The following is a 23857-nucleotide window of genomic DNA, read 5'->3' on the forward strand; positions in this document are numbered from 1 at the left end:
GTTCTGGTTTTCTGAGCGAAATAATAGCAGAAACACATTGGAATATACACATTAAGAGGTAATTTGTTTTACTGTAAGTTCTAATTTTCTTATATGCTCTTGTGGATGACACAAACATACTCTGATTCCAAAGCCTCGGATAAATAGTGTAAAAGAAAAAGGGCTAATGTGGGGATATAGCTACATGATGAACTCAACTGCTATCAATATTCCACATCGACCTAGTGACAATCAAACAACTCTTTTCTGTAATATCAAGAATGAAAAGACAACAAACCATTATCAATTATACCTGAACAAATAACCAAAACAGTAACTTTTCATAGCAATTTGAAAAAATGATTAAACATTTCAAATAACACATTGGATTTTTTAATTTTTGCAACCCAATCATCAGGTATGTCCTTAATCATCTCGTGTATTCTATACATGTATTGTTCAGCCTATAAGAGTGGGGATTATTTTTGTAGAGAGATAAAGAGAAATCGCCATCGATACCAGGATTCATAGTCGTAGATGGAAGAATGAAAGGAATCAAACACATGCCACACAACATTACCATGATCGTAGAGGGGAGATAGCAGATCGTGGAGAACGAGTTGCCTTCAGTGTAGCTAGGAACCGTATAAAACCTGTAAATAGAGTTGGTCTAAGAAGAGATTTCATACGACTTCAGAAAGCATATAAGGAATCCGTTTATTTATCCTTAATTTGTGGATACAGAATAATTTTAGGCTATTTGAATTTAGAATGTTTCATTAGATAGGAATTAAATTGAATTCTAATTTAGGATAAGATTTATATTAAAGACAGTAGATTGCACCAGTCTATTGTGTTCCAGACGTTAGACAAAAAAGAAACAACAATCAACATAAAATATGAACATTTTAGGGCTCAAATAGAAAAAACAGATATCTGACTAACCTTTGCTAATTTCTGCATAGAAGAAGAAGGTATGATGATTCTTGTTCCCTCATAAAGATGATTAGCGGTGGATAGGGTTTTTAGAGAAACAAAAATCAAAGATAGCATAATAGCTCTTCCATTGATAACGTTTCTACTTTCTACCAGGTGAATCAAAAAGCTGCTAATCCAGCGAGATACCCGAATAGGAGGAAGAAACGCATGGTATAGATATGGAGGACAGGGTATTAAAATTTCCAATTTTGAATCCCTCCATTCACGGTGTAAATATCCAGAAGAAAAATCACACCATAAACATTACTGGCTCAAAAGTCCTTATTTGTAGGAACGAATTATAGGTATAAGATAGAATATAGAAACCGATTTGCTGAATATTGACTTTGATTGATGATATAACCGAAAAAATTATTGTTGAATATTGACTAAATTGATAATGCAGTGGGCGGGAACAATTTTCTAAGAAAATGGGAGAAAATTACACGTGGAATGGATGTGTTTATAAGAATGACATGTGGCACCTTAAAGAGGTTTTTATTAGGTAGAGAGATTAGAAAGTCTTGGGACAAACACACACTGTATATTCGGCATTGATTGTTTTTCTAATGCACTATTTGCTTGAATGATATTCAACAATTTAAAATAACATTTTTAAGATGGATAACTAGGTAAATTCAAAACATAAATAGTTTATGAAAAACATAATGTATTGTTGATGGAAGACTCATTTGATCTTTCTTGATTGTCTTGAGAATAAGATAATCCATTGAGATGATTTAGGCATGAATTTTTGCTCATTCACCAATAATTATTGTATGAATTTCGTTGTGGTGGTGACCTATACAAATTTTAATTCCCTTGATTTATATTGAGATAAGGGCTTATTGTTCTTCATTCACTTATTGTATTAATTGGTTCTTCAATAACTTCTTTGAGTGTGTGTCTCTAAATTTTTGAATGAAAAGGAAGGATCATTTGAATTACAAGTATGTATGCCAGGGATGTGATTGGGAGCGGAAGGCTATAAGGGCCTTGAGGGAAATGGTTTCCCCGCTATTTTGGGTTATAAGTATTATATTATATAAAACATTTGATTCGATAAATTGGGAGTACCTTGACTCTATCCTTGCATAGATGGGCTTTGGTTCTAAATGGCGATTTTGGATTAAGGGATGCTTGAATTCATCCCATGCTTCAGTGATCATTAATGGTTCTCCGATGAAAGAATTCAAAATATCCAAATGTATACGCCAAGGCAACCCATTCTCACCACTCCTTTTCATGATAGCCAGGGAAGGTCTTAACGTGACGGTGGAGGCTGTCAAAGACAAAGGACTATTCAAAGGTGTCCAAATCCGAAATGGAGGACCTATTCTCTCAGAGTTGTTTTATGTAGACGACACGATATTTATTGATGAATGGTAGAGATCCAATCTAAAAAATCTTGCACGAATTCTAAGATTCTTTCACATATCTTCTGATTTAAAAGTGAACTTTCACAAATCAAGGGTGTTTGGAATTAGGACTTCCAATGGCGAAATTGCAAACTGGGCCAATATTCTTGGATGTGAAACGAGATCCTTTCCTTTTAAATATCTTGGTTACGAGTTCGTTGTGATGCCATTCAGGCTCACCAATGCACCAACAACATTCATGGATCTCATGAACCAGGTATGCATATCGATGCTGGATCGGTCGGTGATTGTGTTTATTGATGATATTTTGATCTAGTCCAAGACCAGGGAGCAACACGAGAATCATTTTTGGGAGGTTTTGGAGACCTAGAGGAGGGAGAGGTTGTATGCAATGTTCTCTAAATGTAAGTTTTGGTTGCACAAGGTGCAGTTATTGAGGGACATCGTCAACCATAAAAGTATATTGGTCAATCCAGCCAAGATTGAGGCAGTAATGAGGTGGGAGGTTCCGAGAATGCCATCTGAGATTCGGAGTTTTCTAGGTTGGGTGGTTATTATCGGAGGTTTATCCATGATTTCTCCAAGATCGATGTACCATTAACCCACTTGACGAAGAATAATGTTACTTTTCGATGGGGGCCCGAACAACAGTCTGCTTTTGAGACGTTGAGATAGAGATTATGTGAGGCCCCGATTCACATACTTCCCGAGGGTATGGATGATTTTATACTTTATTATGATGCGCCTATCTTGGGATTGGGGGTTGTACTCATGCAGAGGAGTCACGTGATTACATACACTTCAAGACAACTAAAGCATCATGAGACGAATTAACCCTACGCACGATTTAGAGTTAGGGGCTGTGGTTTTTTTCATCAAGATTTGGAGACACTATTTGTATGGGTTCAGGTGTACTATCTATGCTGACCACAAGAGTCTGAGATACTTGATGGATCGGCCGAATCTGAACATGAGGTAGTGGAGATGGTTGGATGTGGTGAAAGATTATGATTGTGAGATCCTATACCACCCCGAGAAGGCAATGTTGCAGTCGATGCCTTGATCCGCAAGGCGACTAGTGCACCTATTGAAGATTTATGTTTGGGGATGGTTATTGTTTCTCCTCTTTTAGATATGATTAAGAAGGCACAAATGGAAGGATTGAAGAAGGAAAATTGGAAATCGGAACGAATCAGGGATCAAATTCCATTATTCGCCAGAGATAGTCTGGGCTTGTTGACTAAGTGTAGAAGGGTTTGGGTCCTAACTACTGGTGGGGTTAGGTAGACAGTGTTGGAGGAGGCTCATAAGTCAAAGTTTTCGATCCACCTAGGGGCCACAAAGATGTATAAGGATTTGAAGTTGAGCTATTGGTGGCTCTGTACGAAGAGGGGGATAGCATTGTTTGTGGGGCGGTGCTTGACTTGTCGGAAAGTCAAGGTCGAACATCAGAGACCCCATGGCAAGATGCAGTCGTTACCCATTTCCATGTAGAAAATGGAAGATATCACCATGAATTTCATCACAAAGTTGCCAATGAAGACATGTGGGGTTGACTCTATATGGTTCATTGTTGATAGATTGACCAACAGTCCTTATTTCATACCGATCGCTGAGAGTATATCTACTGAGAAGTTGGCTGGTATTTATATATGGGAGGTGGTGGTTCGGCACGGGATTCCAGTTTTGGTGGTTTCGAATCGAGATGTTCGTTTCACCTCTAGGTTGTGGAGGAAGTTTCATAAGGAGTTGGGTACTCAACTGTATTTCAATACAACATACAACCCCAGACCGATAGACATAATGAGCGGACGATTCAGAGGCTCAAAGATATGCTTAGGGCTTGTGTACTAGATTTTGGCGAAAGTTAGGATACTTACCTTTCACTGGCCGAGTTCTCCTACAACAATAATTATCAAGCCAGTATTGATCGACCGACTTTCGAGATTTTGTACGGAAGGAAGTGCAGGACCTCGGTTTGGTGGGGCAAGGTCGGGCATCGAGTCATGGGGAGTACTGAGATAGTACTTAAGACCACTGAGTTGATATAACAGATGATCGATAAGTTGTGAATCGCACAAAGTCGGCAGAAGAGTTATATGGACCAGTGTCAATCGGACCTCGAATTCCAGGTGGGTGATCATTTGGTATGAATATGGTTTTGGATCTGAAGTGTAGTTGAGTTTTTGAGCCATGCATGTGATTTTTATCAAAAACTTATTTTGATTCTTTATGGATTCTAGACATGCATGTCCATAAAATACAGACTTTTATGATGATTTTTGTATTAGTAACCCTTTTAGAGTAAATGAGCTAAGGACTTTCTGGAATAAGTGCTTAGTGGGTGAATCCATGTCTTATTTACTCTTTTTGGAGCCTAGAGTTTGAGATTTTAATCTTTGGGGTGGTATTAATTGATAAATTTGGAAAATTTATCATTCTAGACAATGTTTTGGACTAGATCCGAGCTGTAGAGCTTTGCGAATCAAAGAAAACGGCTTAAACCATTAAGTTGTTGGAAACCCAGTGTCCACGACATGGCATTAGGTCGCCACAAAGTGGCGACTGGGAAAATCACTACTGTCTCGATGTATGAGGGCCACGACGTGGCCATGGATGGCCACAGCGTGGCTGTTGACTAAAGTTAACATTGACTGTTAACTTTGACCGTTAACTTTTGGCTTGAGTTGACTTTTGGTCAAACACCTATTTTGGAAGAAGAGCTAAGAGTTTTATCTGGTATGACTGTATAGGTGGTGCGTAGTAGCGGTGTTTTAACAGTGATAACAGTAGCAGTTGAGCCTTGTCTAAGAGATGAGTCTTCTCACTGTACTTGTGGATCAAAGGCACTAATATCTGTGACAACCCGAACCTTTTTCCGTTACCATTAACCGATTTCCGTTAATAAAATATGAATTTTATTGAGTTTCCGTCAAACTTCTTGGTTCAGAAAATCATCTAGTTATATATAATTAAATTCATTTACGAGTCAGAACCAAAATCGCACGAAATACCCGAATTTTCCGAAAAAACCAAACATTTTTCGGCCTGAATGACTTAATGGTCGTAAACCCGTGTATAGCCGTAAACCAGTTTGCGGTGGGTGCCAGGTGGACCCCACCACCGACCATACCCTTAGCCTATATATACGGGACCCCCACCTTCATTTGAACCTTCTTGGCCGAAAAATCTCTCCTTCTCTCTCTAAACACTTGACCGTAAACACCATAAACACCCTTTTTCTTCTGAAAATCATCGAGAATCGTCATTGGGAGTTGATTTGGAGCATCTAGAACACGTTTTTCATCGAATCCAACATCTTTGTTCTTGAGTGTACGGCCGTACACCCTTCAAATATGCAAATCCTCATTGACCGTAAACCAGTTCACGACCGTACACACTTCAAACCTTCAAAGGCCGTAAACCCTTCAAGAGGAAGTTCACGGCCGTAAACACCTCCTAAGCGGTGCATTAGGCTGAAAACCCGCTTTCCTCGATTCAATCGAGTCCCAGTAACATTCGTAAACCAAAAACAAGTGTTTTTCTAACACTATAATTAATGGTTTTGATAATAAAATACATATGTGTATTTAATTGATATGAGGATCCTGCTAATCCCGCGTACGACAGCTCAAGGGTCATTTCCAGTTCTGTTGTCCGACATTTCACGCAACCAACTGTGAGTTCATACCCCTACACTTTTATAATTTTTAATGTTTTCAGGGGGATAGAAGCCAAACACTAATGATTTTGCGAACGAAAACAAAAGGATTTCAACAATTTTAAAACTTATGCAATTGATTCAGTCCAACGATTTCTATAAAATATATAAATATTTGATCCCTTTTGTATTATGCGGAGCATAAGGGACACTTTCAACTCAAAAACATAATTTCATAGTTTTCAGATCAATATACGAACCAAGTACACGACATACATGCAAACTATAATAGGTATAGTTTGGGGTTTTCAATACACAGTTTTTACAAATTCAGAGCTTTACATTGCTAAACATATAAACTATAACAGATTTAGTTTATGATATACGTTACTACGAGAGTATAACCTTTAATAGTTAATTAAATATAATTATTACCTTATACAGTATACATACGGATTCAAATACGAAAGAACCATATAGACCTACACGTAAACTAGTTAATATAGGAATTTGAGACAACACTTCAATTGTACCTTTCGGGGTACATGTTAAATCCTATCATAGTATAACTAGAGTCTCCTGGAGGGAGAGCGTGAGATTATTGAATAGATCTATTCGGGACTGACAATCCCACACCTGAACTGCTAGCTACAGTTAGGCAGGCATTCATGGGGTGACAAATGTCATATATCCGACACTTGAAGAACGTCATAAAGGTCACTAGGTCATATCAAACATGGTTATACGACTCACAATAGTATAAACTAATATTTGGTTAGGGGATTTCATTCTTCATTAGTTTTATTTTAATTAATAGAACTACTATACATTACACTGGAGGATTTCAGGGATACAATACTCGGTTTTATTTTAAATAATAAGACTATTATACATACTAGTGGTAGCCAGGGTTTTCAAACAGAACATATAGCCAGAGTTTTCAAACAAAACATACTATACATACTTGTAGCAGCCAGGGTTTCCAAACAAAACATATTATACAAGTGGTAGTCAAGTTTTACGAGCAGAAAACATTAACGAACATACGATTTAGAAAATATTGGATTTTTTTGGGAAATATGCATACATTTTTACAGAATTCAATGACTGGTTTTCACTACAAAAACATTCTTATGAACCCACCAGCTTTATGCTGATACTCTTTCAAAATTGTTTGTATTCTCAGGAAATCAGTAGACAGGTACATCACACAAATTTTGAGAAGACGGAGCGTATAGAGTCACGTCTTTTACTTTTGGGCTATACTTTTGATGTATAAAAACATGAATCAAACAGATGTAAATATTCATATTTTAAAGTAATGGCTGTGTTTACTTTGATTACTATGATGCAATTGTTGTGATACTAAATATGACGTCATCCACCCCCGAACGTTTCCGCCGTTTCGGTTTGGAGGTGTAACAAATTGATATCAGAGCTATTGTTTATAGTGAACTAAGTATACCGAACCTTACATGGTATACAACTATAAACACTAAGGGCGCCGAAGTGCTCTGAACTAAAAGTATACTTTTAAAATATAAGTATTTTATAAGAAGTATATAAGTATACATATGTATCAGAAAACAGTATCATGAGTAGAACAAAACAAAAGTATTTGGATGTTGGACACTGCGGTTAAACCTGAATAGTTATGTAATTATGTCTGGGATCAATATAGCCTGATCAACTATATTTATTTGAGACATGACCAACATGTGTTTGGGAGTGACTGTGGTGTTGCAGATGTTACAAATTATGTTTGTGAACGTTCATTTACGTTGTTTACGTTCATTCATTTAAGTTCATTTTATGTTCATAAATGTTCAACTATGATTACATTACTATATTATATGTTTCTTTATGTTTATATATTCAATTATGTTTGTTCATCTCCATTCATACATTCGTTTAGAATGTTCATGAACATAAATGAACGAACATAAACAATTTAATTTGTTAAATGAACGAACATGAACAAGCAAATTCATTCGTTTATCTATTCGTGTTCGTTTGTTTGTTCGGCTAACTTAAATGAACGAACATGAACAAGCCTTCGTTCGGTTCATTTACAACCGTACTTATGATAGTATCAAGTTAATTTCATGGGATCTTCATGACACTAAGTAGATGGTGATACTACAACATATGGTTGAGAACTGATAACATGATCTGTCTACACAAATACAACTAGCAAACATAGAGATGGATTAATGATAGATATCCATAAGAAAGGTTCCGATGGCAATATTCAACTTATCACATGTTCTAAGAAACATAGTATATGAGGAATAATGTTGATCGTATTGAATACAGAGGGCGTTATTCCAAACTTTCATATCAACTCGCAAATCATCAAATTGAGATTGAATGAATTTCTTATGAAATTCAAAATTTTGAATCCAACTCCTCAAAATGGCATTGATATTAGTTTATACGCTAGAAACAACAGAGGGCAATTGAGCTTCAAGAAATGGAAGTTATTGATCGAGAGAGAATCCTTATACAAAAAAACGTCTTGTCAGAAGTTGGAATTGGTGTATGGATCATTCAACATTTAAACCTGACATAATTGAGGCATGTCATAGTATTCGACCATTCAACATAATACATCCACATAGTTTACATTTACACAACAATATTTTAATCAACAAGTTGAACACTTATTTATAAAAGATTGTCATGACATACATCAAAGTTTCCAACCTGGTAAGACTTATATGTGTTCCATCATCCTCTTGTATTTGCACCCCACATACAAAAATAAATGGCATGTTGCATCATGTATTATTGATGAATGCTTCAAAAACATAAATGACACAAAATATAATATATATTTATAGCTATTCTGATCTTAATATTTATTGTCATAGAACTTTTTTGCTTTAGTACAGCTGAACCAGTCAAATCAAAACTCCAAGTCAACTCCATGGCATTATGTTCGCCAAGTACTTTCAGTTGAGAACTTAAATATAAGTTGAAAACATCCAATAGAAATATGTTTGATAAAGTAAATTCGAACTCTGAAACTTAAATAGTTAAAAAATACCTGTTAAAACAATAAAGCAAACTTTATTCGAACTCGATCCAAAGAGATTAACCTATACTTTTGATCCCTAAATCTCTACGGTAATGACCATTTTTTTTTGTCATTAGGCCACTATTTTCCATCATTAAACCTCCGATGCAGTGACCATTATTTTTGGTCATTAAGCCTCTAATAAAGCCTCTAATAGTCACCTATTTTTGGTTACTAATACTTGTTAAGGGTTTAAAACGCTATATATGTAAATTCTAATTGTTATACCTTCAGAAGTTTAATTATATACCATAAAGTTTGGCTCAATCAAGTTTGAATTACTATTATATAAAATTTAAGACTTGTTTGTAACATTAGTCAAAACTTGTTTATAATAATTTAAAAAATTATTAGTGAATTTGCCATTAATGGTAATAATAAACCGACTATACAAGTTTGAGGTGTATGGTATTTTTGGATCAAAGTTAAGTGTGCATTGATGAGTTGTTCTTTTGGTGAAGGGAAGGCCCCAACTACTCCACTGTCTACAACACATGAGCGATTGTTTGATTTTTTTTTCTTTATAGATACGTATTATTAAAATAAAGTACAAACCATTAAAGCCATATTAATATCGATATAAAAATAGATTTATACAGGAAATAAATGTCCACAGCTGTATACTTGTTCTCCTATATCCTCTCCCCCTTTTACTTTATACATAAATAATTTTTATTGTAAAAATAAATTTTAATATCACTAACCTAAATCTTACATAATACAAATTATAAATATTTAAATATTTTATTTTGAAGTATTGTTTTCGGTAAATACACATAAGATAAAAAAAGCAACATCCAGAGTTTATCTAGAACATCATCTACTTTGTTTTATTGAGTGAATTCATAAATGCATATAACGTATGGTTTTCGGGTCTTTTGTAATAAGAAAAAAAAAACATTTTTTGTGTCGCTATTCCATTGTAAAATAGAAAACGCACAACAACCAAAATAAATACACACACAACTCAACTACTATAAACATGAAAACATTTAAGTATTATTGCTATAAATAAAACAATCATTTTAATGGAAATAAAAATTGACCTTTTTCTTTTCACTTTTTTTTTTTTCTTTCGTTTTCATTCTTGAATGTTGAGCGTTGAGATGTCGTCGACGTCGTGAAGCCAACCGTATTTCGCCATGAAAGGGTTCTCTAAGGTCAGCGGTGGGTAGCTTTCGATGTTACAGTCTTTCCATACATTCCCTTCACCTTCAAGATCTCGCACCACTTCCCATAAGCAACTGTTGCACTTGAACCCGGCTCCGAAGCTGATCATGAACAGTTTATCACCTTTCTTCAGCCTCTTCTTCGTCTCCATGTAGCCGAGAACATACCAGAGACTACTCGCCGACGTGTTTCCAAACCGGTGGAGTGTCATACGTGCTGGTTCTATGTCAAATTGGCTGAGGTTCAGGCTCTGAGCGACGGCGTCGATCACGGCTTTACCTCCGGTGTGCAGACAGAAATGGTCTATGCCGGTTTTGAAGTTGATCATGGGTCGAGTCGCGTAGAATGACTTTCCGAAGACGTTTTGGAGAGTTTTCCGGGCAAATGAGAGGGCGGCGAAACGGAGGAGTTCCCGCAGTGGGAGGATCTTTGGTGCGATTTCTTTTAGGTTATCGACGAAGGCTCGGGTGGCTGTTTTTGGTAGGGTTTTACCGAGGTGAAACCCGACTCGACCTTGAGCGTCTTCTGTTTGTAAACAGCAGCCATAAGCTTCATCTTTAGAACCATGGTGGGTTCGAACCAAAACCTTGAGCTTGAACATGGACCTGTGAACCAGACTCGGTTTGTTTGTTAAGATCATGGCGCACCCACCTGACCTAAACAAGCAATTCGATAGTATCATCGACCTGTCGTTACCGGAATACCAATTCGGAGTTAAACATTCGGATGTCACCACCATCGCCAATTGATTTCTCTTCGACTTAAAAATACTTTGAACGAGATTTATCGAGATTAAACTCGCACTACACCCCATCCCGGACAAATTGTACGTTTTCACATCATGTCTCATTTTGTATCGGTTCACGATTCGAGCGGATAACGACGGCATGCAGGTCAACATCGAGACGTTGACCACCAGAACATCGATACTATCCGGCTGAACGCCGGTACGCTCGAGGAGTTTTCCGATACTATTTATGAAAATCTCTTCCATCTCGTCGATCGCATCATCATGAGTAGGGTTTTCTTCACGTCCTTCAAACATCATTTTTGGGGCGTAGGTTTCTTCTCCAATGCCGGAACTTACGATGGCTTTCAGAAGGAACTTATACTCGTTAAGACCCAAGTTCGTGTTCCTCTTGATAATGTCGCCGGAAAACTCAGTGCTTAGTTTCCTGTCATCCGAAGGTTTGTAGAGCTGGTAATCGAGTATGTAACAGTTTTGATGCCTTCTTTTTTCAAGAAAGTTGAGGAGAATGCAGAAGAGATAGAAGAGAGGAAAACAAAATACGATGGTCAAAACATAACCCATATCAGAAATTCAATATAGAGAGACAAAAACAAATAGATATATATAGTGAGAGAGGCAGTTGGGAGAGAGAGAGATGTATGTATGTATGTATGTTTGAAAGTTTCTTTACGTTGTGTGTAATTGGAAGCTAATAGACACATTGGTATAAAAAGGGGTGTGTAGCGTGTACAACTTGCATGCCTCACTAGTATTGTATAAATTATTAATATCACAGGTAGACTTTTGTGAGATAACTTTGACCACATCTCTCAAATATTTATAGATAAAAAGTTTTTTTTTTTTTTTTTTTTTTTTTTTTTTTTTTTTATTTTTTATTTTTTGAAAGAGTTTATAGATAAAAAGTTGAAATACGTCATCATGATTTTCATTTTTCTTTTTAACTAATTGCTATTTGATTATTTATAACCACTAACTAAATATCGGCTTGAAAAATTATTGATCATTTAATATATAGTACATGGACCACGGTCATTATTTTTAGGCTTATATATTTTGTTATATCTTTTTAGTTATATTTAACTTTTAAATATTTATTATTCCTTTACTTATTATTAATGAAGTGTATTATATATTTAATGTTATTTAATTTATAAAATAAAAATTTATAACAATTATAATACTTTTTTTGTGACATTTTTTCATATTTTATATATTCAAATGAATATTATATAGTTGTAGGCTGCAAATATATATGCCGTGAAAAACCAACAAACATGTTGCCAACTGAAACAAAAAATATTGGTAACAAAAAATGTTAGTAACCAATATATTTGATAATGAATATTTTTGGTTGATAAAACTATATCAATTGAGTAATTATGATACGATAATAGAGTTTTTAATATCACGTTAATACTATACCAACCAATTCAATTTTCATATATATATATATGGTTAGGTTATTTTGTTTTCACTATCTATTGTGTGCATGTATGATTGATTCTGAACCAATCATTTTAGTTATTTTAAGAAATTAATTAATGCATATTACATGTTGAAGATATAATAGTTATTAATTACATATTCAACATTTAATATGCATTAATTACTTTCTTAAAATAACTAAAATGATTGGTCCAGAATCAATCATATATGCACACAATAGATAGTGAAAACATTTGAACATAACTCTCTCTCTCTCTCTCTCTCTCTCTCTCTATATATATATATATATATATATATATATATATATATATATATATATAAAAGGTTCTATGCACTCTAGGAAGTTCATGGAAACCCTTGGAGTTGTTTGAGAGGTAGTTTAACACTTAAACAAGTGTTTATGGTCCATGAAGATGGGTTTACGGTCTAAGAACATCCTTAGACCGTAAAATCATGTTTACTCCCCATTTGGTGTTTAAGATTAAGAGCTTTGATATTATCATTTATCATATTAATAAAGTTTAAATTTTAAACTCATTGTTAGGGTGTCCCATTTTTCTCTATTGTTTTAACTTTTAATCCATGGTAAAAATTAATAAAACCCTTTTGAATAGAATTTCAATCCTAACAATTATAAAAATCTTATTCATAAAACCCACATTCACGTTTCATAATGCGGATTATCAAAGAAACTTCATACATATTGGTATATACCATTACCGACATATACTAACTTTATTTATTGGTAGTCAAGCAAGTTGATACATATTATATTTGGTACGATAATGATAGCAAAATTTTTGTACCGATTATAATTTGTATAGTATATGGTTTAGGGAAAAATGTATAGTAGCATATCAATTCCACCCTATATAATTGGACTTAAATATTAATGTTTTTTACTATTTTTTTATTAAACCATTTCGTATTAAACTATGATGTATGTTTAAAACGACAAATAAAATGAAAGAGTTTTATAATATATATTTTATAGATGAAAATAAATTAGGTAAATTCATAAAACACTATTAGAAAAAATCAACCACATGAAAAACATATTAGGTTGCTCAATAAAGTTATTATAAATACGGTATATGAATAATTTTAAGCTTAAAAATAAATCAATCAATGAAAATACTCTGATATTCTCAAATCATCTTTGTTAGATCATCAATATTAATTTCAAGTTATGGCTTCATGAATCGCGACTATTAGGTGTTGTTTCTTTTTCTGGAGCCAAAACGTCTGCAGTCTGCGGACCACATCTGCAAGCCTCTACAGCAGAAGAGGTGGACCAAACGTCTGCAGTCTGCAATAAGAAGACTGTTTGTTTTTTAACGTCTGCAGGCTGCTGAAATAAACTGAATTTTAAATAAAATTATTTTACAAACTTAAAATGATTTTTCAACACCAAAATTTTAATAATAATAGTATTTCAAAACCAAATAACAATAAACAATCAACAACTTACATCATTATTTCATATTTCCAAAACCAAACAACAATTTTCAACAAATTCAATAACAATTTAAGCACATTCAACAACAATTTTAAGCACATTCAACAACAATTTGAAACAATAATAAGTATTTTTAGCCTCCTATAACATCAAAAAAAGATTTTCAGCCTCCTATTTCAACAACTTGAAACAATTTTTAGCACATTCAACATATTTTAACAGCAATTTCAGCAACATTAAACAACAAATTGAAACAATTTTCAACAACATTTAACACCAATTAATAGCAATTTGAAGCACTAGAATTTTCAGCAAAAATTTGAAGCAAGAAAATCTATATTTTCTTCAATATTTCGGATTTCCAATATCAAAAAACAATAATTTTAGTGCATTATAGAGTTTTCCAGCAAGACTGATCGTTAATTTCATGGTTGAATTGCAAAAAAGGAAAAAAAAAAAAGAAAGGACATGAAACAAACCTGTTGCCGTTCGCTGTTGCTTTTGCTGTTCGCTGTTGCTTTTGCTATTCATTGTTGCTGTTGGCTGTTGTTGCTCGCTGATGGCTTGGAACGGAGGCTATTCGCTGATGGCTGGGAACGGAGGTCGCTGGTCGGAGAACTCGCCTGGACGCCTTCGATTGGAGAGGATGGCGATGACTGGCGGTGCTAATCGCCGGTGATGGTGGACGATGGATTGAAGATGGAGTGGTTTCGTTGGCTGGGAATTTTGGTTGGGGTGGGACGTTTTGACGATGGAGGCGGAAACAAAAAGGAGGCGTGTTTTTTTTAGGTTAAATTCACTTCGCAGACCTTAGAAGAGGCTGGCCCAAGTTTGTGTGGTGAAGACCTCGTGCAGACGTTTTCATGTCTACACACTTCAGAAAAACAAACGCACTTCAAACCTATAAGTCTGTGCGTGGTCTGCGCTGCGCAGACAGAAGACCTCGTGCAGATCTGCGGAGAAAAAACAAACGCCCCCTTAGTAATAAAACTAGGACGTTACATCTGCCTTGTGGTGGTCGTAATTTATAAATTTTATATTAGGTATAGGTTGTTTTTGTAATTTTTTAAACATGTGGACCGTTTCTGTAAAAATAAAATACATATGTACATTTTCTATAAATTACAAGGACAATATCTATAGTTTATTTTCAACACATGGACCAATCCTACCAAGTACCACCGTATGAATGTATTAAACACATGAACCATTTTTGTAAAAAATATCAGCATATGGACCTTTTATGTAAATTACATAGATAGTTTTTGTAATTTATTTTAAACACAAGTGTCAAACCTACCAACATATGAAACTGTCATGGTCAAAGTCACAAACATAAAAGTGTAATTAGTATATATAATAATCTTGTTTAAATAAATCATTTTTTCTATATATTTGAGAAACTAATGACACGTTTATTAAAAAAAAGAAGAAAGTTTGTAACGCCCCGCTTATTTAAATAAATTAATAAGTATAAGTCCCAGACTAATTTGTGAAGAATTTTAGAAGTTGGGGGTTAAAAGTGTAAGTCCCAGATTTGTTTTGTAAATATTTATGAAGGCAAGGGCTAAATGATAATTTTGGGGGCTTAATTTGAAGAGATTTTATGGAGTAAGAGGGGTTGTTGGTAAATTTCGGATTTAACTTGTAAAGAGTTTTATGGGCAGGGACTTAAATGGTAACTTTTGGATTCCATTTGAAAGAAAAGTAAGGCGGAGGGACTATTCTTGACATTATGGCAAAATTTTATATGTGCCGGGTATATATGCTTTACAAAACCCTAACCCTAGCATTCTGAAGGAGCCGTCACCCCCTCCACTCCTCCAGCCGCCATCGCCTGTTTTCCCACTTACGCTCCGGCCAGATGGAGTCCCGACGACCACCGCTTGCCGCCTTGCCATCGGGTTGTTGTCACCTTCTTCGCCGCTATCCTCTTCGTCTGTTTTCCGACCGTCTAGCGCCACCGGAATTTCCACCTTGTGTTCTGCCGTCGGGAGTGAGAGAGAGAGATCAAGGGTTTTGGCGACGGGGCTGTGAGGGTTTTACGAGTGGAGCTGCTGCGACTAACACCAGACGATTCAGTGCTTCAATCAGTCGTGACCGTCGCCTGTTGCTCCAGTCGACATTTACCACCCTGAGGGTGGTTGTCGCGTGCGTTCTAGCCTCCATGTTCGTGTTCACGTAGGCGCTGCTGCATTATTGATTCAAGTCCGAGTGGTTGTGTTATTTCGTGGGTGTGGCAGTTTGAACGGGAAGCGAGGGAAACCACCGCCACCACCGTGAGGTGGTGGCTGCCGTCCTAAAGTTATGGCTGTCACTGCCAAACGCACAGGTGGGTGGCTATGTGCATTTCCGGGCAAAGGGTGTAGTGTGTGTGGATGTATATATTTTGTTTGAGTGTTTTTGTCAAGCCGGAAAATCAAGATTTTCCGCCACCACCACCGTGAGGTGGTGGCTGCCGCCGAGCACCGCCGCCGGCCACCATGGTGTGGCTGTGTGTATGAGTGTGTTAGTTAGTGTGTGTGGATTATGTTTGGATGAATCATTGTAATTGTAATCAGTTTGGTTAATAATAAAAAATAATAGTAACCACCACCGTAAGGTGGTGGCCGCCGCCGTGAGCTGCCATTGACCACCACTACCCAAGGTAGTAGTGGGTGGTGCCCCGCTAGCAAACCCTAATGGGCTTAGAGATTGGTTAAGCCCTTAATGAATTAAGTCCTTAGTAGGTTAAGCCCTTAATGGGTTAAGTGAGAAACACTTAACCCTAATTGTCGTTTCATGTGAAACCCTAATTTCACCTGGGCTTTGTGTTGGGCCATCCAAGAATAATCAATTGGACTAGAGTAATTAGTTGGGATTTAGGGTAAGGCCCATATGAAGGGTTGGGCCTAATTTGGAAAATTGGGCCATAGATGGGCCATAGTTGGGGCTTAGATGGTTGTATGATATTAGGCCCTAGAATGATACATGTTGGACTGGACTGATCAATTAGGCCTTAAGGGAAGTCCATGTAGAGGCTTGGGGCCAATTTGGATAATTGGGCCATATGTTAGGCTTTGATCCCTAGTTGTCTTTGGGCCTATGGATTGGGCCTTGGGCATGGGTAAGCCAAGCTAGGGGTAATGTAGTAATTACCCAAAGTATGTATTTATAGTTATGTGTTAGAACCCAATTATTAATTGGGTGTTATTTTAGTGTTGACAGTTCGGGAATCTGTCATCCAACAGCTAAGGTTGAGTCTGCGGGACTTCAGCAGTATGAGATTGTGTCTACGGGACGTCAGCAGTGTGAGGTGAGTTTCCTTCCAGTAGCAACGGGTCTACAGCCATAATGCCGGCCCGTCTAGTTAGTAGTAGTTCTGGACTACAGTTCGATGCAGTAGTTCAGTATGCTTGGTGTCTTTGTGATACAGGCACGGTATGAGTTATGTGTTCCGGACTATGGTCCGATGCAGTATGCAGTATATGTGTTCATGTTATATGCTATGATTATGTCATGCTATGTTCATTTAGTTCCGGACCTCGGTCCGATGCAGTAGTTAGGGTGCTTGATGTCTTTGTGATTCAAGCATGTTTTGTGTTATGTGTTCCGGACTCTATTCCAATGTAGTATGCAGTATATGTGTTCATGCTAGTTGACATGTTATGCTATGTTATGATTTAGGGAGTTCCGGACTTCGGTCTGATGCAGTTAGTTCCGGACTTCGGTCCGATGCAGTTAGTTCCGGACTTCGATCTGATGCAGGGGACAAGGTCCCAGTTAGTTCCGGACTTCGGTCCGATGCAGTTAGTTCCGGACTTCAGTCCGATGTAGTTTCTGGACTTTGGTCCGATGCAGAGGGCAAGGCCCTGGTTAGTTCCGGACTCCGGTCCAATGCAGTTTCTGGACTTTGGTCCGATGCAGAGGGCAAGGCCTTGGTTAGTTTCCAGACTTCAGTCCGATGCAGTGGGCAAGGCCCAGTAGATGTTTTATATGTTATTGTATGATATGTGGTAGTTTGGGGGAGCTCACTAAGCTTCGTGCTTACGGTTTTCAGTTTTGGTTTCAGGTACTCAGTTTTTAAAAGAGGAGCTCGGGAAGATTGCAGTGCACACACCAAATGTTCAGCCTGGGATGTTTATACTTTGGTATATTCGACAGTTGTTAAGATATTTTGAGATACATTTGTTATGATTCTTATATAACGTTTGATGAATATGGTTTTATTACTAATTTAAAACGAAATTTTCAGACTGTATTTTTGGGATGTTTCAAAGTTGACCTTTAAAAAATAAGCCAAAAATAAGAAAAATTCTCCAAATCTAAATTGTATGCGGTTTTTTTAGACAGATCACCACCTGTAAAAATCTAGGTGGCCTATATATATATATATATATATATATATATATATATATATATATATATATATATATAGTAGCCTTAGGTTATTATATTCAAAGTAATTATTATGTTATTGTATGCATAAATATGGGCCAATAATTTTACTTATTTTAAAAAAGTGATTAATACATATTATTGAATTAAATATAATTGAAATATATAATCTAATTTAAGTAGAAGGGTATTTTAGTCAATTAATAAAGGAAATTTGCATATTCTAAGGGATTATAGATTTTATTAATTTTAAAAATCCAATTTTACGAATTATAAGGTTTTTAATTCGGACATTCTGACAGAATATGTTTGAGTATGTTCAAAAATAAAAATATTCTTGAACCATAAAATAATAAAAACATTCTAGAACATATTTCTTGATCATGACTTTATAAATTTTTTGTAGAATAACAAAATTCTCGAACCATCAATTGAAAAATTAAAACAAAAATTACATTAATTCTTATAGAATACATGTAACAATTGCTAAGAATTATATTTATTATTAAAGAATAAAGCTAAAAACTTTCAAATCTGGAAAAAAAACATCAAAACCTAACAAATACACTAATACATTCTAAAAGAATAATGTTGCTAAGAGGCGTCGTTCAAATTTCGTGGTCAGTTCTTCAAACATCAACTTCTGTGGAAACAAATCCAATGAATAAATTAGTGAGAAAATATTCATATTTCATTCCAATATAATTGTAATTCGTGATTCAATTCTGATAGAACTGGAATTCATTTACCAATAATTATATTAATTCGGGGAATTCTAACAAAATATGTTCATGATTATCATAAAAAAGCATTATTTTTTGATAGAATAATATAAACGAAGAAATATCAATCAGTTGAAGAATTTTAGCGAGTGCTTGGTGTGCATCAAAACAACTTTGAATTTCCTGTAAAAAGTAGACAATCAGAACAAATTTCCAATTCACAAAAAAATATTACACCTTGAAAGAATTAGACAATAAACCTAAACACATTCAAATTTTCTTTGATTTCTGTCAAACAATCAACCCAAACATCCATTCTATATATTGAAATCAAATCAAAGACAACAACAGATAAAAAACACGTAATCGAACCTGGATTGAATTCTTAAGCAACAAGTCATCTTCGGGAATCCAGGTAGAAGAAACAAAAGTTAAGAAACAAAAGTTGTTGCTGTCATCTTGTCATTGACAAAAAAAACCCTAAATTCTCGCTCAATGAGAAACAGATGTAGAATTTCTACGAAAATGAGTAAAATTTGTAGAGGACTTCAAAGGAGAAGCTCATATTAGCAACATCGAGAGGGAGGAGAATGCGAAAATCTTGTTGAAGCGGGTAACATCACTCTCGAACCTAGTGACTTGTATTTAAATGTTGTTCCTCAATTCGCGATTAGATAAAGGCTGCAACTTCGGATTATCGACAGCTATAACTGATGGGTTTTAGCCATAAGAACTTTCCTATGTGCGCATGCAAAACCCTAATGCTTGGATCTAGGCTTTCTAATTAAACATACTTTGAATCCAAGACTTCTAATGACTAATTAGGTATAAGAACAATACAAAACAGATCTAGAATCATACCTTTGAATCTCTTGTTTGATATTGTTGTCTTGGAGCTCTAGAGTCACAATTGTAACTCCTCTAATGGCTTACAAACACCAAATAGCAAGGAAGATGATTTGAGAGAGAGGAGAGGGGAGGGAATTCGGCCAGGGGTTCTCTACTTTTGATGAAGTGCCGATTTCCCTTTGCCATAGGGTCTATTTATACTTGTAGACTCCTTAAGGGTTACAACTTAAACCCTAGTTGGATAATCTTCTCTTAAAGCAATCCAAATCCATTCCTTAGATAGCCTTGGACGATTTTAAGCTATCCTTTAGCTTCTAGAATCCGTCCACCCCTATCCAATATGGATTTACAGTCTAAAGTTTAACTATCAAACAATTGACAGTTTATACCCTCTTATTTAATTAATCTCTTTAAGTCACCAAATTAATACCAATTAATTTATGACTTATATTAATCAAATAACAATATTATTATTCTTTATATTATTCTCATAATATATTAATAATATTTATTCTCTCTTAATAAATCATCCTATCAAGTTGCTATGGTGAAGGCAACCCAAAAGGACCATGCACAATCGGGTCAAATACTTGCCTAATATAGTTGCAGCCTTAGACACTATTCCAACAGTCTCCCACTTGGATAAGTCTAGTAACTATATGCACAAGTACAATTCGATTTGTAATCGTAGCTCTTAAAGACGCTGTCAAACTCTGATCTAATCAATCTTGTCCTTTAGATAAGGGATCGTACAGTCCTCTGTTAGATATCATGCTGACAATTCTATGGAATGATCAGTCAAGCATTTAGGTTTCTCGATCTCTGATTTATTTGATATAGAACTTAATCGAACACATCAATTTAGTTCTGACCGGGCCCAGCACATAAGTCAAATCAAATCATCGAGCGGCCGAGATATCGCTTTTACCTACTTAGGATAAAAGTTAAAGATAAACTTCGACTTATATGCATTTACTTATTCATTAATCAACTATACACAACAATGCGTTTTATAACACCGAGTTACTGATGCGTTTTCGCATTATCAATGTATAATCAATTAACAAATAACAAACCATATATCTAGGTTTTAAGACTATATGATATTATCGTCTTGCGATCACCCTTTTATATCATATTCCATAAGGTGATTCCAGCAAGCGCGGGTTTGTTCCAATGCTCAAAACCAGTTCATAAGCACTCATGAACGTCGTAGCAACCCTTTGCTATGTCTAATACGATTTAGACAATCTACGCACCAATTCACGACAATCTTCATTCATATCTACTTCCAACATATGAACGATTGTGAACAATTTGAATAATTCGATTATTCTTAATAAACTCAATTATTCTGGAAGTCAAAACATGCAAAAAAATGAAACAATAGTTAAACAATTAACATAAGACAGTAACATTACTCATAAATAAAACTCCTTTATTTAATCATCAAATGTTAATTACATTTATCTATTACACGATCCTACTACTATCTAATCTATGCTAATATCATCCTTCAGCCCAATACTCCTAGCATGCTGCAAGTGCTTAACCCTGCTCAGTCCCTTCGTAAGTGGATCTGCTGGGTTATCTTCTGATGATATCCTCTTCACAACGAGTTGTCCTTCTTCTACACGATGTCTAATAAAGTGATATTTTCTGTCGATATGTCTTGATCTACCATGATCTCTCGGTTCCTTGGTCAAGGCAACCGCTCCTTCATTATCACAGAAAATCTCCATGGGCTCCTTTATGGCAGGTACAACTCCAAGATCACCGATGAAGTTCTTCAGCCATATTGCCTCCTTCGACGCTTCGCTTGCTGCAATGTACTCTGATTCGCACGTTGAATCAGCTACGGTTTCCTGCTTGGAACTTTTCCAAGTCACTGCTCCTCCATTCAGGGTAAAGACCCAGCCCGACTGCGAACGGTAGTTGTCCCTGTTGGTCTGAAAGCTGGCGTCACTATACCCTCGCACCTTCAAGTCATCACTCCCTCCGAGGACTAAGAACCATTCCTTCGTCCTCCGAAGGTACTTAAGGATGTTCTTCACCGCAATCCAATGGGCTCTGCCAGGGTTCCCTTGATATCTACTAACCATGCTCAAAGCAAAGGCTACATCAGGGAGAGTACAAGTCATAGCGTACATGATTAAGCCAACTGCGGAAGCGTATGGTACTCGGCTCATTTCTGCTATTTCAGCTTCGGTACTTGGACTTTGAGTCTTACTCAACTTGGCATTACTTTGTATCGGTAATTCTCCCTTCTTCGAGTTTTCCATACTAAAACGTTTTAGTACCTTCTCTAAGTAAGTGTTATGACTAAGTCCAATTAGTCTCTTACTTCTCTCTCTTACTATCCTTATTCCTAAAATATAAGAAGCCTCTCCGAGGTCCTTCATAGAGAAGCACTTCCCGAGCCAGGACTTAACTTCCTGCAGAGTCGGGATTTCGTTTCCTATGAGCAATATGCCATCGACATATAAAACGAGGAAGCTTACTATACTCCCGTTGGATTTGACATATACACATGATTCATCTTCGCTTCGTACAAATCCAAACTCTTTGACTTTCTCATCGAAGCAAAGATTCCATCTGCGAGACGCTTGCTTAAGTCCATAAATGGACTTCTCAAGCTTACACACTCTATTCGGATGCTTCGGATCCACAAACCCCTCTGGCTAAGCCATGTAAACATCCTCAACCAACTTTCCGTTAAGGAAAGCGGTCTTGACATCCATTTGCCAAATCTCATAATCATGAAATGCGGCAATCGCTAGCATCACTCTAATAGATTTTATCTTCGCAACTGGTGAGAAGGTCTCATCATAGTCAACTCCGGGAGTTTGAGTAAATCCCTTCGCGACCAATCGCGCTTTATATGTGTGTACGTTTCCATCCACGTCGGTCTTCTTCTTGAAGATCCACTTGCACCCAACGGTCTTACGTCCGGGCACATTATCGACCAAATTCCAAACTTGGTTATCATACATGGATTGGATCTCGCTATCCATTGCCTCTTTCCACTTCTCAGACTCCGGGCCTGCCATGGCTTCCTTATAGCTATTAGGTTCATCAAGATTTATTAGTGTACCATCACTAATATACGTGTCCCCTTCGGTAGTAATATGAAAACCATAAAACTGGGGTTGAACTCTAACTCTATCGGAACGTCTAAGAGGTAAGGATTCGTCAATCGGTTCAACCGGAGTTTCCTCCTCGGGTTGAGTGCCAACGGTAGAGGTTCCTTCATCTATCGACTCTTGAATCTCTTCAAGTTCGATTTTCCTCCCACTGTCTCCTTGGCTTATGAGTTCTCGCTCTCGGAAAACTCCTCTCCTCGCAACAAAGACAACATTGTCCTTCGGTCTATAGAAGAGATATCCAAAGGATTTCTGTGGGTAGCCGATGAAAATACATCACTCACTACGAGGTTCGAGCTTGTCGTGAATATCTCTTCTTACGAAAGCCTCGCAACCCCAAATCTTGATATGTGCTAACGAGAGAGCTTTCCCTGTCCACATCTCGTGAGGTGTTTTGGCAACCTTCTTAGTAGGGACCCGGTTAAGGATATGGGCGGCAGTCTCTCAGGCATACCCCCAAAAATAGATTGATAGTGAAGCACGACTCATCATAGAGCGAACCATATCCAATAAGGTTCGATTATGCCTTTCTGCCACACCATTCAACTGCGGTGTCCTAGGAGGCGTCAATTGTGAAACTATTCCACACTCCTTGAGATAATCGTGGAATTCAAGACTTAGGTACTCTCTTCCTCGATCGGATCGAAGCATCTTGATTTTCCTGCCCAATTGATTCTCCACTTCATTCTTGAACTCTTTGAACTTTTCAAAGGTTTCTGACTTTTGCTTGATTAAATAGATATACCCATATCTACTATAGTCATCGATAAAAGTCACGTAGAAGCGGTTCCCATCCTTCGTGGTTGATCTAAATGGTCCACATACATCGGTATGTATTAGGTCCAATAGACCCTCACCCCTTTC

The 23857-nt window shown here is 36.4% G+C and overlaps 1 long non-coding RNA gene and 1 pseudogene across 1 annotated transcript; both read right to left on the reverse strand.

Moving 5' to 3' along the window:
- Positions 1–301: 301 nt before the first annotated feature.
- Positions 302–1297, reverse strand: LOC145073804 (uncharacterized). Its single transcript, XR_013691547.1, has 2 exons — positions 925–1297; positions 302–632 (listed from the first exon to the last, which is right to left on the reverse strand). It is a non-coding gene; the product is annotated as an uncharacterized LOC145073804 (long non-coding RNA).
- An 8756-nt stretch (positions 1298–10053) lies between these two features.
- On the reverse strand, positions 10054–11705 carry LOC145073955 (3-ketoacyl-CoA synthase 12 pseudogene; annotated as a pseudogene).
- Positions 11706–23857: the final 12152 nt, after the last annotated feature.

The sequence above is a fragment of the Lactuca serriola genome, chromosome 9 (genome assembly GCF_051521515.1).
Source record: "Lactuca serriola cultivar US96UC23 chromosome 9, Lser_US96UC23_V15, whole genome shotgun sequence".
In the NCBI taxonomy this organism is placed as follows: Eukaryota; Viridiplantae; Streptophyta; class Magnoliopsida; order Asterales; family Asteraceae; genus Lactuca; species Lactuca serriola.